The sequence below is a fragment of the Symsagittifera roscoffensis genome, chromosome 9, assembly GCF_963678635.1.
Source record: "Symsagittifera roscoffensis chromosome 9, txSymRosc1.1, whole genome shotgun sequence".
NCBI classification, from domain to species: Eukaryota; Metazoa; Xenacoelomorpha; order Acoela; family Convolutidae; genus Symsagittifera; species Symsagittifera roscoffensis.
Genome location: NC_087070.1, coordinates 28,852,428 through 28,867,429, shown reverse-complemented (window position 1 = coordinate 28,867,429; position 15,002 = coordinate 28,852,428). Strand labels below are relative to the sequence as shown.

General features: G+C 36.5%; 1 protein-coding gene across 1 annotated transcript in view; it reads right to left on the bottom strand.

The window, feature by feature from the left end:
• LOC134854323 (uncharacterized) overlaps positions 1-15,002 on the bottom strand; it is a 348,488-nt gene that overhangs the window by 215,209 nt on the left and 118,277 nt on the right. The window lies entirely within an intron of this gene.

Here is a 15,002-nt window from a genome sequence, read left to right as displayed (position 1 = left end):
GGTGCTCCGATTGCATAACTATACAAAAACAAAATTTTTCGTGTTTGCTTCATTTACCGTAATCGTCAATATGTGATACGTTCCTAATCACTTTGTGTCGTTGAAATTTTATCATAATTTCACACGCCGAGCTTGTGAAAGGACATCGAAAAAGTTAACGGACAAAAATAAGAGTTTTAACTTAACCTCTAATTGAAAATTTTGAAATTATTGTCGAAACCTTGGAAAGTGTAGGAACTTAGTTATTTCTGCCACTCATATGCAGGTCCTGTTGTTCTAGGGTAGATCGGAGCTTCGACTGTTCCAGAAAAACAGTTCCCAATGGTGGTAGCTTACTGGTATTTTATCTGGAAAATAGCAACAAACAATTCGAAATTGATTGTAGAAAGTATCTGACATTTTTTGCTCAGAATCAATAATAGGCACGGACTGTAAATCTTAAATGTACATAATTTTATACAGCAATAATTGACAGCAAACACGAAAGTTTGTCGCCCAGAAACTTGTCGTTTCGGGTTCAGGCAAGGTCGAAATCGATAAATTTTACGTTTTTTGAACTTGTTTTTACGTAACTATTATTTAGAATTTGTAAAATACTAAATTAACTTGAGCCGAGTGGGAACTGAAAACGCGCCGAAAGGCCTTGTATACTGATAATTTCAGCCAAAGCGCCATCGCTGTGGACCCCTCGTTCATCCATTTTTTAATCTAGCTTTAATTTTACTGCTTTTATACTACAAGCTAAAGTTTGTTTTTCATGCTTATATTTCAGTTGGAAATATTTTCTGGTCCCAAGACGTAGGAGTGGAGTGAGTTTTTCTTAGAGGAAGAATTAATTCTTCTGTATTGGTTTCGATCGCATCTTTGTCATATTCAAGTCGTAAAATAAGATTAGGGTTTAGTACCGACGGGGGCTTTTTTTGCGACAATCCAAACAACATCTCCTGAGTCTTCAACCCAACAGTTATTCAACAGCGCCTGGCGGAATCCTAAGCGCTGGACTGGCAGTTAAGGCATTAAAGTTGTGACGATTTTCTACATCTGCTTACGGAAGAACACTCAGTTGAGTTCAATGATGGAAAGTAATGAACTTAATTTTGAGACGGCTTAATTCACCTGGATGCAAAATTGTAGATAGTCCATACATGATGCTCATGTTTGTAGTGCAGATTACTTCAAATAACTTCTCTAGGGGGTAACGATCATCAAGTATCATTAAATTTTTCTCAGAAGACCTTTTGTGAGCTAACGCCGAATGTATGCAGTTCAATTTTATCAGTTGCAGACAAGAATAAGCAGCGCGGAATGGTAAGCTGACCTACGATGGGTAAGCCAGAATGCCATTCCAGGAATTTTTCATTAAGTTTCTCTGGAAGGGGTTAATCCACAGTTCAGCTTTAATTACAATAATTCTTTTAAGAGGAGGGATGCTCTCATTTAGTGTGGAGTGACCAGCCCAATGAGATCAAAGACTGAAGAGACAAAGCTTAGATGCTTTTTCTTCATTGAACAAGATTTTTTTGACGGATATTTATTTTACTTACGAATTATGCCAATTAAAGAAGCTCTATAAATTCCATACTTTTTCTCAAGCTTCTATGTGATTCAACAAGTCAAGGTAATCGTCCATATAGATTGTCACGAGCTGTTTTTTGAAGTGCAAAGTTAACACATGTGGGGAAGTCCTGAGCCCCGAAGCTATGTGGGGTCTATTGGTACCTTACACATCGGTTGTTGTATCTTCCTGTAACATGAATCGCAGTGATGGTTGATCATCCCCAAATACACCAGCCTCTTAGAATTTTTTCCTATTTTTTTTGTTTGGTTAAATTTTTTTGCAGCAAATCTAGACAGTCCAGAAGCGATGCTTTGAGGCAACGTTTATGACACTTGGATGCGCCATTTAGGAAGCACCAACTTTCTTCCGGTTTGGTTGGCTCAATCAACGAATGGCGAGGAAAACACTACCTCGCTGAATGGTTTTTTGGGGTTATCAGCAAACTTCTCGATTACATACCCTGTTTCATAATCATCGCAAATGATTCTTGCGTATGGCTCTTTAAAAATTCTTTTTATTTTGAGCGTTTTTCAAACAACCTTAGAAGGGCTAACTCGGAAAAAACTGCTTGATAGTTCTGAGTTAACTTCAGCCCTGAGTCTGCCGATGGGGTCTCATTGATCATCATGTGTGGTGGTTGACCTAAAGATTTAATTCGCTCTTTATCGATTCAGGACCTAACATTAACTTGTTTGTGGGCTCCCTATGATTCAAGTTCATGCTAATATATCTCCTGCTCTCTAAGTTACATCCCTAGATATTGCACTCAGGCATGTGGAGATTGGACCACTTGATGAAATGAGAGGAACACTTAAGACCTATCCGTTGGGAGGTTGAATGGAGAGCGAGCTTTTTGAATCTTATCTTGGCAGGACTCAAGAGAACGAATATCTCATTGACATCCTGGCCTAATATCTTTTCTACATAGGCTTATTGGTATTCTGCAGGGTTAACATGTTACAAGTGCAGATATTTTTCTGGTAAGTTGGAAATTTTATTAAAACTAAATCTAATGTAATAGCGTTTTTGACAACAGCAGATACAGAGAAAGATACTCCCGGTTTGATCTCAGATGTGAATTTTAACTAGTTTCATGTCCTCGGTTTTAATTGTTTTTGAGTAGTTTTGTGCGCTCGGGCCAAGTGGGAGTTTCATGCGCTCAAATTGAATAGCTCTAAAACGGTAAGACTACTAACAGGTACGGGAAGTGCACTACCAGGTGAGTACGGGAAGGAAAAATGCGCTCAAATCCATGCAATGACACTTTTTGGCTCATACATTGAGGTTGGGTTCATGTTTTGGATTAGAAAATTTCCTGAAAACAAGATAACCTTGAATGTAGCACCTTCAGTTGGGGTTTTTTCTTTGAAGAAACTACACTCCAAAGTGGATGATCGCTTTTAATTTGCAAGCAGGGACTCAGTTTGTGTCTCAGTTTTTGTTTGCCTATTCAGGGAGAAAACTTGAAAATCGTTTTTTTTTTCCTGAAGAGCTAGCTTCATGTTTTACGAGATGGAAGCCAATCGTTGAAATGTAATAAAGAGGGAGCGTGAATATCGCGTTCCACGGTTATGCATCTTATTGGGCAGTAAATTCTTAGGATAACCCATAAATGCACGGACCATTTGTTGTAGCTGACCAAATTTCTGCTCAATTTTCATGAGGTATCTTTGTACATTGCTTCGTTATAGTCAAATTGCGCTGTAGTCGTTTTTGTTATGCCGAGGACCAAAGACTCCAAATATATGTCTTGAGATGTGAGTTCTGTCAATCGCTTGAGTCTACTTATGGAGGAAGCGTGAGTCTCGTGTTTTACGGCATAGACCGACCAGGATTTGTTCATGTTAAGTAGAAGGTTCTCGATGTTATCAAGAAATTTTGCAATTTTGAGATCGGGGATATACGACAAAGATAGGAACAACAACTATTTTTGATAGCATGGATCCAAATTTTAAAATGCTATCGGATTTGTATCTTAACAGGAATTTCATTGTTAAGTTATTCAGATATGGACGGATAATTTGTCGTGGCAGACCCAATTTTCGCTCAAGTATGATAAGGGCATCTTCATACAATGCAAAATTACAGGCAATTTGCGCGATATTTTTGTTTTTGTTTTGCCGGTTACCACTGTCTTAAAATCATCAGACTGGTGTTTCGAGTCCACAGCACTTACGAATCCATAGATTCGTAACTATTAAGCAGATCTCTTTTGTAATGAGCTTGTATCCATTGTGGCAATGGACCTTTTCGACTAACAGCGAGGACTTTTTAAAATTGTGTGCGGTTATGTGATATCACATTGATTGTATGAGGAAGAAGCAAATTGATGTGACTGGTGTGCTACGGATACTCTAAAGGTGCGCTATACGAATGAAGAAATGCTTGTGGCAAAGGTTATTTTTGTTGGCCTTGCATTTTCGGGTTGTAGGAAATATGAAATTTGGATGAAAATTTCGAATCGATTAGTTACAATATTGGTTTGAAGGATGCAAACAGTACCAACTGTAGTTTGCAAGTCTTAGTAACACTACCAAATGGTAATATTGAGGGAACAAGCCTCCAATTTTGCATGTCCGGTATATAGGGACCCGAATTGGATGAGTGATTTTCGATTGTACCGATGCAACGCACATAGACGGAGTGAGACTTGAATACAGCGTTGAAATTCTTAGATGGAACGTATACAGGTACATTGACTAGAGCACTCGTGGGCAAAGCATGCGTTGATAATGTTGCGCTTGAAAAATTTATGGTAATGGAGCGGGTGGTAAAGAGGGCGTAGATAATAATGGTGGACGCGATATTCCAGCTCATTGGGCAGTGAGAGGCTCAACCGATGCTGACGAGTGAGCAAGTGTTGGGTTGAAACTTGTTGAAACTGAGATTGAAGTTTCCTCCGGATAAGGTATAACCGATAAGAGTAATGAAGTACCAAAATTTCATTTTTAGTGTGTTAAAAATCATTTTGAGTCATACTAGTCATCGCATAAGATGACTGGTTTTCGATGGCGAAGTTCAAGATGGCGACATGTTGATATAACTTTTCTGTAATCTTTCTACCTCTTTCAAAATTTAATGACAATTTGAGTGTGCTTGTCAGACATGACTTCATCCTAAACTCAGCTATTGATTGCGCGATTGAGGACTTACCGAAAAAAGAAGTACTCAAACTGAATGTGACCTTACTTCCAACACCTGCACAGAACAAATCGGAACTGCATGTTTGTCGTCACTTTTTACTCCAGTTTAAAAGAAGGGGTAGTCCAATTATTTGGTGATCGGTGAAGAAAGAACAGACTAAATCACAAATTTCAATTACAATCAGAACATAATTCAAATAACTTACACTAGGCTGCACTAGCAGTTAGGCAGTGGTTCTTCGCTCATTTTTTTTTCTTAAAAAAGTTACTTAATATCAGACTACCAGATGAACCTATGTAAGTGTATAAATCTGGGGTACTAGTTCACGGAAAGTATATAACAGCGGTTATTTAATTTTTTTGAAGTTAAGTCACCTGCGTAGTTTGTCCTGGGAGAGCTATTTTATAATTACTATACTTCGACTTGAAGATTTTTAATTAGAGCGCGAGATTAATATTCATCAGTTTATTGCGTTGTAATTAAGACCTACATCAGGTAAGTGATAGATATACATTTTTGCTATGCGAAAGGAAGAGTTTTGTGTGCCTGATTTAGCGAAATAGCGGCTAGAATGTCCAATTTTTGACGCAATAGACGAATGTCCAGTTTTGAGAATCTTGGTAGAAGAAACTCGCCTTGGTAGAAGAAACCGAGTTCACAGAGACTCAAAGAGATTGATTTGATATTAGGCTGCGGGTCTTTCAGCTACCTAAACTACGCAACGCTTAAGTTATTCCAGCAGTTTTTCAAGTTTTTGAGAAGGTTTGCATTTAACTTTTTTAAACACTTTCTGAAGTTTTCTCATTTTTTTCTCACTTTTATCAGAAAGGCGTCAAAATCAATCGATGTTTTTTTTTCAGTTTTTTACTGACTTGTATGCCGAATTTTTCCCAAAATGTTTTTTCTATCGCGCAATGTTTTGTAATGTTTTTTCCTTTATTTCTTTCAAATTTTCTGCGATATTTTAGATGCTGCTTTTCGTGTGTGCTGTCAAACACATGAAATATGATTATACCAGCACAAAATTTGGTAATGACAGATTATCGCAAAGTTCGCATTAAGTTTCAAAACTTCCAGACAACTCTGTAAGTTTTTGGGAAAAATTGAGATACTGTTTTCACTTTATGCGGTTTACAAGTTTTTGAAGTCGACTTTGCAATTTTTTTTACTGCTGAACAGATCCGTTGGTTGATATCACATTCTACCTTCTGTCTCTAATCAGCAACAACAACCAGTACTCAGGTTTCCGCCACAGGGAGTCCCAAACTACGGCATACCCGTTTAGAAAAGACTCCATATTAACATGTTGGCTTATCCTTTTATCGGTTTCGTTGATTCATTGGGTTTTTTTTTCGTGAAAATCAACTTTGTCAGAAAGAGCTTCGGCCTAATGTCTTTCCGCCGCTGAGTGCGCTTTTTCAACCAAATCAGTCACATTTTTTGGCAAATGCTTGCCAACTACATCCTTTACTAGTTGTACACCTTTGCGGATTGCACGAAAGTTTACAAGTTGTTTTGCTCCATTTTTCTGCTCGCTGTTGAATATTTGCAACTATTTTCAGCACAACTGAACCTTCGGGTATTTGCAATTGTCATTTTTGGCGAGTTGCTTTTGTCGCTTTTCTTTATTCTCAATTGTTGCTTCCGGCTATTTTCATTTTTCGTTCCTAGCCGGACGTAATTTGGGATAAACTAACGTATGATATGACGCTGTTCAGCCAATTTCTATTTCCTGCGTTCTTAGACCAATTTCTATCTACTGCTGGAAATGAAAACTGTTTTCCGCTGCAATTTTAGATGCTATTTCGCTGATGGAGTGATGTCACGACTAAGGATTGTATAAATCAGGTAGGGTCGGTTGGCGTTAATTGGGTCGGTGGTGGACCATATTTCTACCACTCACATTCGGGCCCGGTGGTTTTAGGACAGAACAAAATTTGGACTGCTCATGGAGAACGGTTTCCAAAGGTATCAGTATACTGTAATTTTATCGGGAAAACAGCGGCAAGCAAATTGATAATTAATGCAAAAAGCATCGGAAATTTTCTGAACTGAATCAATACTAAACACTGACTAAAATTCTTAACGTACATGCTTTTTCTCAGCTCCCAGGTTAACTGTCCATGGGAGTCCATCTCTGGGGCCGTCCCTGGAACCAGGCCCGTCCAAGAGAAAACCCATGTTAAAATCTTGCCGGGATTGCCCTTGAATTCCTGGAGCAGTCTAAAAGTCCAGGCCGAGACATTCATGTATTTTGTGATAGCATTTTTAAACTTTGCAAATGTTTTCCAACCTGCCAAAAAAAAAGTGACCCAAGGTTTTCCATAAAAGAAAGCCCATAGATTAATTGGCCAGAATTTCGCAGAGAAAGTCAATTCGCAGATTCTCCATTGAAAGAGATGTTTGAAATTTTCACAGATTTAAGATTTTTTCTATGTTGCTAGATGGCTTCTACCTTAAACAACAGTGCGTTAAAAAGATGCTTTTCTGTCATATTTAGGCATATCATACCATTTTAAAATAACTAAAAATGGCTGCACACAAACCAGTCATTTTGATTTGGTTCTTATGTGAGAAAAATTAAGCCTAGACTACGTTATACACCAGAACTCAAAACAATTACATTCTTGCATGCAAAAGTTTTTTGAAAATTGTTGTTTGAGCCTAAAAACAACAGTGCGGCGACCAAAAAGTTTCAAATAAAAATTTGTAAAAAATGCAGATTTCGTGGAAGGGTGCCCAGCAGGTTTCCCGGCCTGGTTTTCAAAGACTACTTTCTGGCGTGGTTCCTGGATGGCTTTTGGCGGTAATTCCGGGATTGCCGTGGACTCTCACCCTGGACTCTCTAAGTTCCTGGCAGGAAATCTAAGGTTTTCCCCTGGCTATATAACCCGGCCAATGATTCACAGCAAACACCGATTACCACTGTTGACATCCGATTGACAAACACGTGATGACAAACACCGATGTTGACAAACACGATTGACAGCCTGTTTTCTTAGACAAAATAATCGGCATCTAGTCTCCGAGCAGAAATTTTGAAGTGCAAATATTCGAGCTCCAACACCTTGATTGAACCGAACGCGATCTGGATTACCTCGAGAGAAAAACTATGTATCAAACAAAGTTGTATCATAACTTAGTACACCTTAGGTGGTGCATGCATTTTGAAATGAGTTTGAAACAAATATGTTACATCAAACTGTTCTTTGAAAATTATCACTGAAATATTTAGAATTAGACAATCATGATGCATTACTAAAACATGATAATTTGTAAAGCTGAAAATTTTTATAGTTTCAGCCAGAGAAGAAAAAATTTCAATTAGAAAGCAGCTGCTCTTCCTCTCCTCTAACCTCGCTCGCAACAATACCAATATACTAGATCTATTGAAACTAGGAACTATAAGATTAAGATTAGGACCGGTGTTAGACTAATTATAAGACTAGGCTATCCGGCCGAAAATTAGGCTATCCTGCGTGACGAACAGACGCTAACTCTCAATAAGTCTAATCAAGCCGCGCCAATACTAAAGACGAAACCAGGCCACAACAATGACGAAAACCATATACCTGCAGCGCAAACCAAAAAAAGCAGAATATCAATAATAATACTATCAAAATTGCAATAAAAAGAGCCGTAAAAATATTTTAATAAGCCTTCTATTCTTATTATTACCAATCATTGATAAAACATAAACAACTTGTTGACAAGCAAAAAACTATCCCTAACTCAAAACTCTAAACCTGCAGTAACTTTTATAAACACATTTAGTTTAAAATTAAAATTCAAAAAAACAAAACAAAAAACAAAAATTAAACAGTAAAAATATTTGAAAGGGCAATTCATATGAATAATTGATGACTACTTGCTTCTCGAGGATCATTTTTGGTATTGTTCTTCTTCAGCTAAAATTTTTTTTACACAACTAACCCAAGCTCAAAACAAGATCATCAAGACCTTTCTTGGATCTTTGAATGAAGATTTTTGAGCATTGAATTATTTCAAAAGTTTCTTATCAAGTCTTATCCTTGCTTAAAAGTCTCAAATCTAAATTTATAAATTTAATCAGATCAACAAGGCTTCCCCTGGACCTATAAACTCTAATCTTAAATCTTTAAATCTAAATTTTTGTTTCAAACTTGTTTTCTTTTACGTTCAGATTTCAAGGCTGTCCTTAAATCATATAAAAATATCAATCCCACCTCTTAATTTAGAGTGCCTTATAACTTCAAACGTTGAATCACTCTCCAACATTCACAAACTACCCAAGACTAACTGAAATTTTTTTTCAAAAACTCGTCATTAAGTTAGGTTAAACTCTGAAGAACTTCGGTTACACAGCCTGGACTTAAATCCTGCCTCTTAAACTGACCCTGGCCTAGAATAAATTTTGGAATTAGTAGGCACGAAAATAGTAACTAGCGATCTACTTGTGTTCTAATTATTTTCAAACCTTCTGGGTTGATTTACTATTCTCTAACCCTCGCCCTCAAAACAATCCCCATTTAAGTAAGGTTCAGATTACTTAAAAAAAGAAAACGCCACATTCCTTTGAGAGCAGTAATAAATCTTAGTTTTGAATCTATGTACTCTCTTCCTAACCTGTCTTGCCACGACAATACGATCCAAGTACTAGAATAACCTCACAAAAACAGTAACAACTAACAGTTTAGAAAATAAAAACTAACACCTGGATTTTGCATCAATCACTTATGTTAACAGATTACTTGGGAAACAACCAAACTAAATTTGTACGCAAATTTTTGAATTGAAGTTACTAGATCCGGCCTTGTTATAACACCGCACAAACAAAAGTTAGGATATATCAGATCAAAAACTTGACAAAATAGAAGATCATCATCTTCAAAGAAAAAAAACAATAAAAAAAACGAATCTTATAGAAAGCGAAATGCTTTTTTTTGAATCCGAAGCGACAACGATACAAAACCTCAAAGATTTCCGAGAAAACACGTTTTTTAATTGGAAAGTACAATTCGAACAAGTTCAACTCACATGAGAGTTAGAAGCCAGACGACACTAATGTTATATCAAGGCATCCGTTTGTCTTGTAAGAAGGATCAAGGATATTGCGACCTCACAAATCGTACTCAGCAACCATTGTTTGTTTCCACGAAGACAGATGTACCACTTTTCAAGTTGCTAAAATTCAAGCACGAATGAATCATTTTCACAAAAAATGTTTCATAGAATCTATACCGCTTCAACAAGTATATTCACAAAAAAAACTAACCATCAGGAACCTCTAGAAAAATGGAAGGAATGGAAAATAAGCTAACACTTTTTCAAATCTACTCAGAAACAGAATTCGCATGCGAAGATTGAGAAGCACTTTTTAAAACCCAGTATTCCGAAAACCTAGTTGAAAATGAAAAATTCTTCGCTATGAAAACAGGAAATTTCATAATACCCAAACACGCCACAAATCAAAACAGAGACGATGAAAAAACTTATATACTAGCTAAACTACAAAAAATGGATGGAAAAACGCCACATTCCTTTGAGAGCAGTAATAAATCTTAGTTTTGAATCTATGTACTCTCTTCCTAACCTGTCTTGCCACGACAATACGATCCAAGTACTAGAATAACCTCACAAAAACAGTAACAACTAACAGTTTAGAAAATAAAAACTAACACCTGGATTTTGCATCAATCACTTATGTTAACAGATTACTTGGGAAACAACCAAACTAAATTTGTACGCAAATTTTTGAATTGAAGTTACTAGATCCGGCCTTGTTATAACACCGCACAAACAAAAGTTAAGATATATCAGATCAAAAACTTGACAAAATAGAAGATCATCATCTTCAAAGAAAAAAAAACAATAAAAAAAACGAATCTTATAGAAAACGAAATGCTTTTTTTTGAATCCGAAGCGACAACGATACAAAACCTCAAAGATTTCCGAGAAAACACGTTTTTTAATTGGAAAGTACAATTCGAACAAGTTCAACTCACACGAGAGTTAGAAGCCAGACGACACTAATGTTATATCAAGGCATCCGTTTGTCTTGTAAGAAGGATCAAGGATATTGCGACCTCACAAATCGTACTCAGCAACCATTGTTTGTTTCCACGAAGACAGATGTACCACTTTTCAAGTTGCTAAAATTCAAGCACGAATGAATCATTTTCACAAAAAATGTTTCATAGAATCTATACCGCTTCAACAAGTATATTCACAAAAAAAACTAACCATCAGGAACCTCTAGAAAAATGGAAGGAATGGAAAATAAGCTAACACTTTTTCAAATCTACTCAGAAACAGAATTCGCATGCGAAGATTGAGAAGCACTTTTTAAAACCCAGTATTCCGAAAACCTAGTTGAAAATGAAAAATTCTTCGCTATGAAAACAGGAAATTTCATAATACCCAAACACGCCACAAATCAAAACAGAGACGATGAAAAAACTTATATACTAGCTAAACTACAAAAAATGGATGGAAAAATTTGAAGAAAACTTCTTCCAGAAAACAGTGACAGTATCAAGACGAACACTTTTTGTGGGATACCACCGTCCCATGTGGATCAGTATAGTCACAACGTAGTACAGCTCAATCTTGACGAAGCTGAATATTATCGCCTTAGACAATACCCCACATTATTGCCATCTCTAGAAATCATTTCATCTGAAAGCATAAGCGGAATAGTTAGACACTAATATCGACCTACAGTCTATGAGAATTTATTCTAAATCCGACATCCAACATCATACACAAACATAACAATTTCCGGGACTTCTCACAAAAATGGACACCGCACAAAGACAATCAATCGATCAAAATGCTAGGAAACTTGCTGAAACAGCCGTTTTCTCAAATATCTTCAACCAAATTACAGTGGATATTTCAAGGAAATTTAGGGTTACATGTATCTCAATGGACAAAAAGATCACCAACGAAAAATCTCCCCAATCAAAATCATTAGTTTTCTTCACATTGAAATGAATTACCTGCTTTGTTAGCACGGCCCTATTACAACCTAGAAAAAGTTACTGCCTTTTGCGCAAAGTTTATTTTTATAGGACTTTTACTTTCACTTTTTAAAGGAACAGAACCACACATGCTCAATACACACACAAGTCAACAGATGAGCCAGCATAGCAAAAATAAATTTCGCAAAATAATAAATACAAAATAAAATTTTCAACAAAACCAAACACATAAGACACTCTACAAAACAACACACATAGTACACCAACAGCACCGCCACATTTACACAATTTATCCAATTGTAATCTTATACAAATAATGCCACAAACAAACTATAGAACCACATTTTCATTTATTTAACGACTCCATCAGGAAAATTAGTTTCCATTTCTGACATCACTTGTTCTCCCTTGCCGGTATTTAGTCCAATATTTTCAAAGTTTTCACCCAACTCATCTCACAAGCACTCTGACAATTCTTTTCGAACAGTTTTTGATGATTTTTTTGACTTACAAACCACCTTTTACTCCAATAATTCCATCAGTCCCTGTAACTAATCTCTCGACTTCCAGTTCCTCCTATACTGATGCAACCACATTTTTTCCCCTCTTTCCAGTACTCTCCCTGATACCCCAAGACTTATGACAAACGACCGATTAGAACACGACCTCAACAATTTTAGCCAACACCAGCTACCAATTCATATTAGTGAACGACAACTTACAATCCATCAACTAACACGCTCGGAATCACCATCAGAAACATCAACAATATCCATCCGTTATACTCCCACCCATGCACAACGTATCCCTATGAAACTTAAATACCCCACTAATCCGCCTCGATATTCAATCAATCGACCTTTATCATCACGAATCCCTCGTAGTAATGAACCTAGACACACTAACACTTTCGAACTTTTGCTTGAAATTCTTCCATTTTCTCCCCCGATAATGTTATAATTCTACTGCAACCCAAAGCCATCGCGGTTCCTACGTTGATGAACAGTCCCTCCTCCCTACCTTCTCGCGGTAACCGTTTTACAATTTCACTAACCTCTTAAAAAAGTTTATTGGCAAAGTTGAAGACGATGAATGTCATATAACTATGATACATCAACTAACTAACTCAATACAGCTTAAAGACGTTACTTATGAGGGATTATCGCACGTACTTAATTTTTTTATCGCACAAAAAATTAACCCAACTTCCTATTACACACCACGATCACAAAGTCATCCGCTATACGGAAGACTCACCTTACGACACATATCCAGCAGTTAACTCACAACTAACAGAAAAGTTTTTCACTAAAATTGATTATATTTTCGACCAAGATAGTTTTAAAAACCAGTTTGACCATAAAAAGATCACGGACTACAAAATTTTAAAGCAAACAAATCATACATCACTAAATTTGATCATTTTCAACTCAGCTTCAAGATACTTGTCCGAAGAGAACGAGACGCCAATTTAGAACCAACGGACCCATTGGTGGAAAACTTCTTCCAGAAGACAGTGACAGCATCAAGACGAACATTTTTTGGGATACCGCCGTCCTATGTGGATCAGAGTATAGTCACAACAGTACAGCTCAATCTCGACGAGGTTGAATTTTATCTCCTCACCCCATACCCCACATAATGCCACCTCTAAAGAAAATTCCACCAGAAAGCATACGCGAAATAGCTAGAAGCCCTCATATCGAGACAGTCTATGTGAAAACATTCTCAATCTGACATATCACATCCTATACAAAACAACAATTCTCAATGGACATCGCACAAAAACAATCAATCGATCAAAATGTTAGGTAATGTTTTAAAATAGCCCGTTTCTCAGATATCTACAACCAAGAATACAGTAGATATTTCGAGAAAAGTAAGGATAACATGTATCTAAACGGAGAAAGACATTGCTCACAATATTGGAAACCATTGGAAACCACTTTTCAGCACCAAAAAAACACAACTACCAAAATAAATTTTTCCAAACAATTTGTCAAAAACTGCAAAAATGGATACTTCCTTTACCCCACATTCACAAAAATTATACCCATCGAATACATTGCATCGTATAAAAACTTATAATCTTAAACTTAATTTTTCAAAAAAATTTCTAAAGTATACGCAAATTTTTCAGCACCACAATTCACAACTAGCAAAATTAATATATTCAAATTATTTTTCAAAAACTGCAAAAATGGACACCATACAAGGACAATCAATTGGCGAAAAACAATGGATATCAAGAAATCATGGTTTTTGATTGGAAAATACAACTCGAACAAGTTCAAAAAGTCAAAATTTTTGATTGGAAAATACAATTCGAACAAGTTCAACGGACACATTGGTAAAAAACTTCCTCCCGAAAACAGTGAAAGTCACAAGACGTACATTTTTTTGGGATACCGACGTCCCATGTGGATCAGAGTATAGACACTACGTAGTACAGCTCAATCTCGACGAAGTTGAGTTTTATCTCCTCACCCCATACCCCACAATTTTCTTCAGATTAAAAAAAATCATGTATTCAACTGAAATCAAAAATTCGACAAAAAATCATGAAATCATGAATTCGATATTAGAGGTTTTTTGTAGAACATACAAAACTTCCTTTAAAGCATACTACTTTCTAAAGCATACCTTCCTACCTTTAAAGCATACCTCCCTGCCTTTAAAGCATACTACATCTCCAATCTCCAATCTTTTTCTCCCTTTACACTAAAGTCAACAGATAAGCCAGCGTAGCGAAAACAATTTTCGCTACGCTGGCTTATCTGTTGACTTTAGTGTAAAGGGAGAAAAAGATTGGAGATTGGAGATGTAGTATGCTTTAAAGGCAGGGAGGTAATTGGAAAATTTGGAAAATTTGAAAATTTCTACCACAATAAAAAAAATCCTTACTAGATGCACAAATTATTGAATACAACATGAAAGTTTTAATAAATCAAACACATAAGACACTCCATGAAACAACCCACAAACTAAACCAACAGCACCGCCACATTTACCAAATCATCGAATTATAGTCATATACAAATAGTCCCGCAAACAAACTAAAGAACCCCATTTTCATTTATATCACGAGCAATTTGCAACGCAGTCCCATATAACTTATTGTATATCAACCACCATCATCTTGACTCTTATGTGGTAATGACCCTAGACACACTAAAATTTCCGAATTTTTGCTTGAAAATCTCCCATTTCCCCCCCGATATTGATATTAAAAAAATTTGCGAACCAAAGCCAACGCTCCTCCTACGTTGATGAAAACTCCCTCCTCCCTACCTTCTCCCTGTTGCCATTTTAAAATTACACTAATCCCCTAAAGATAT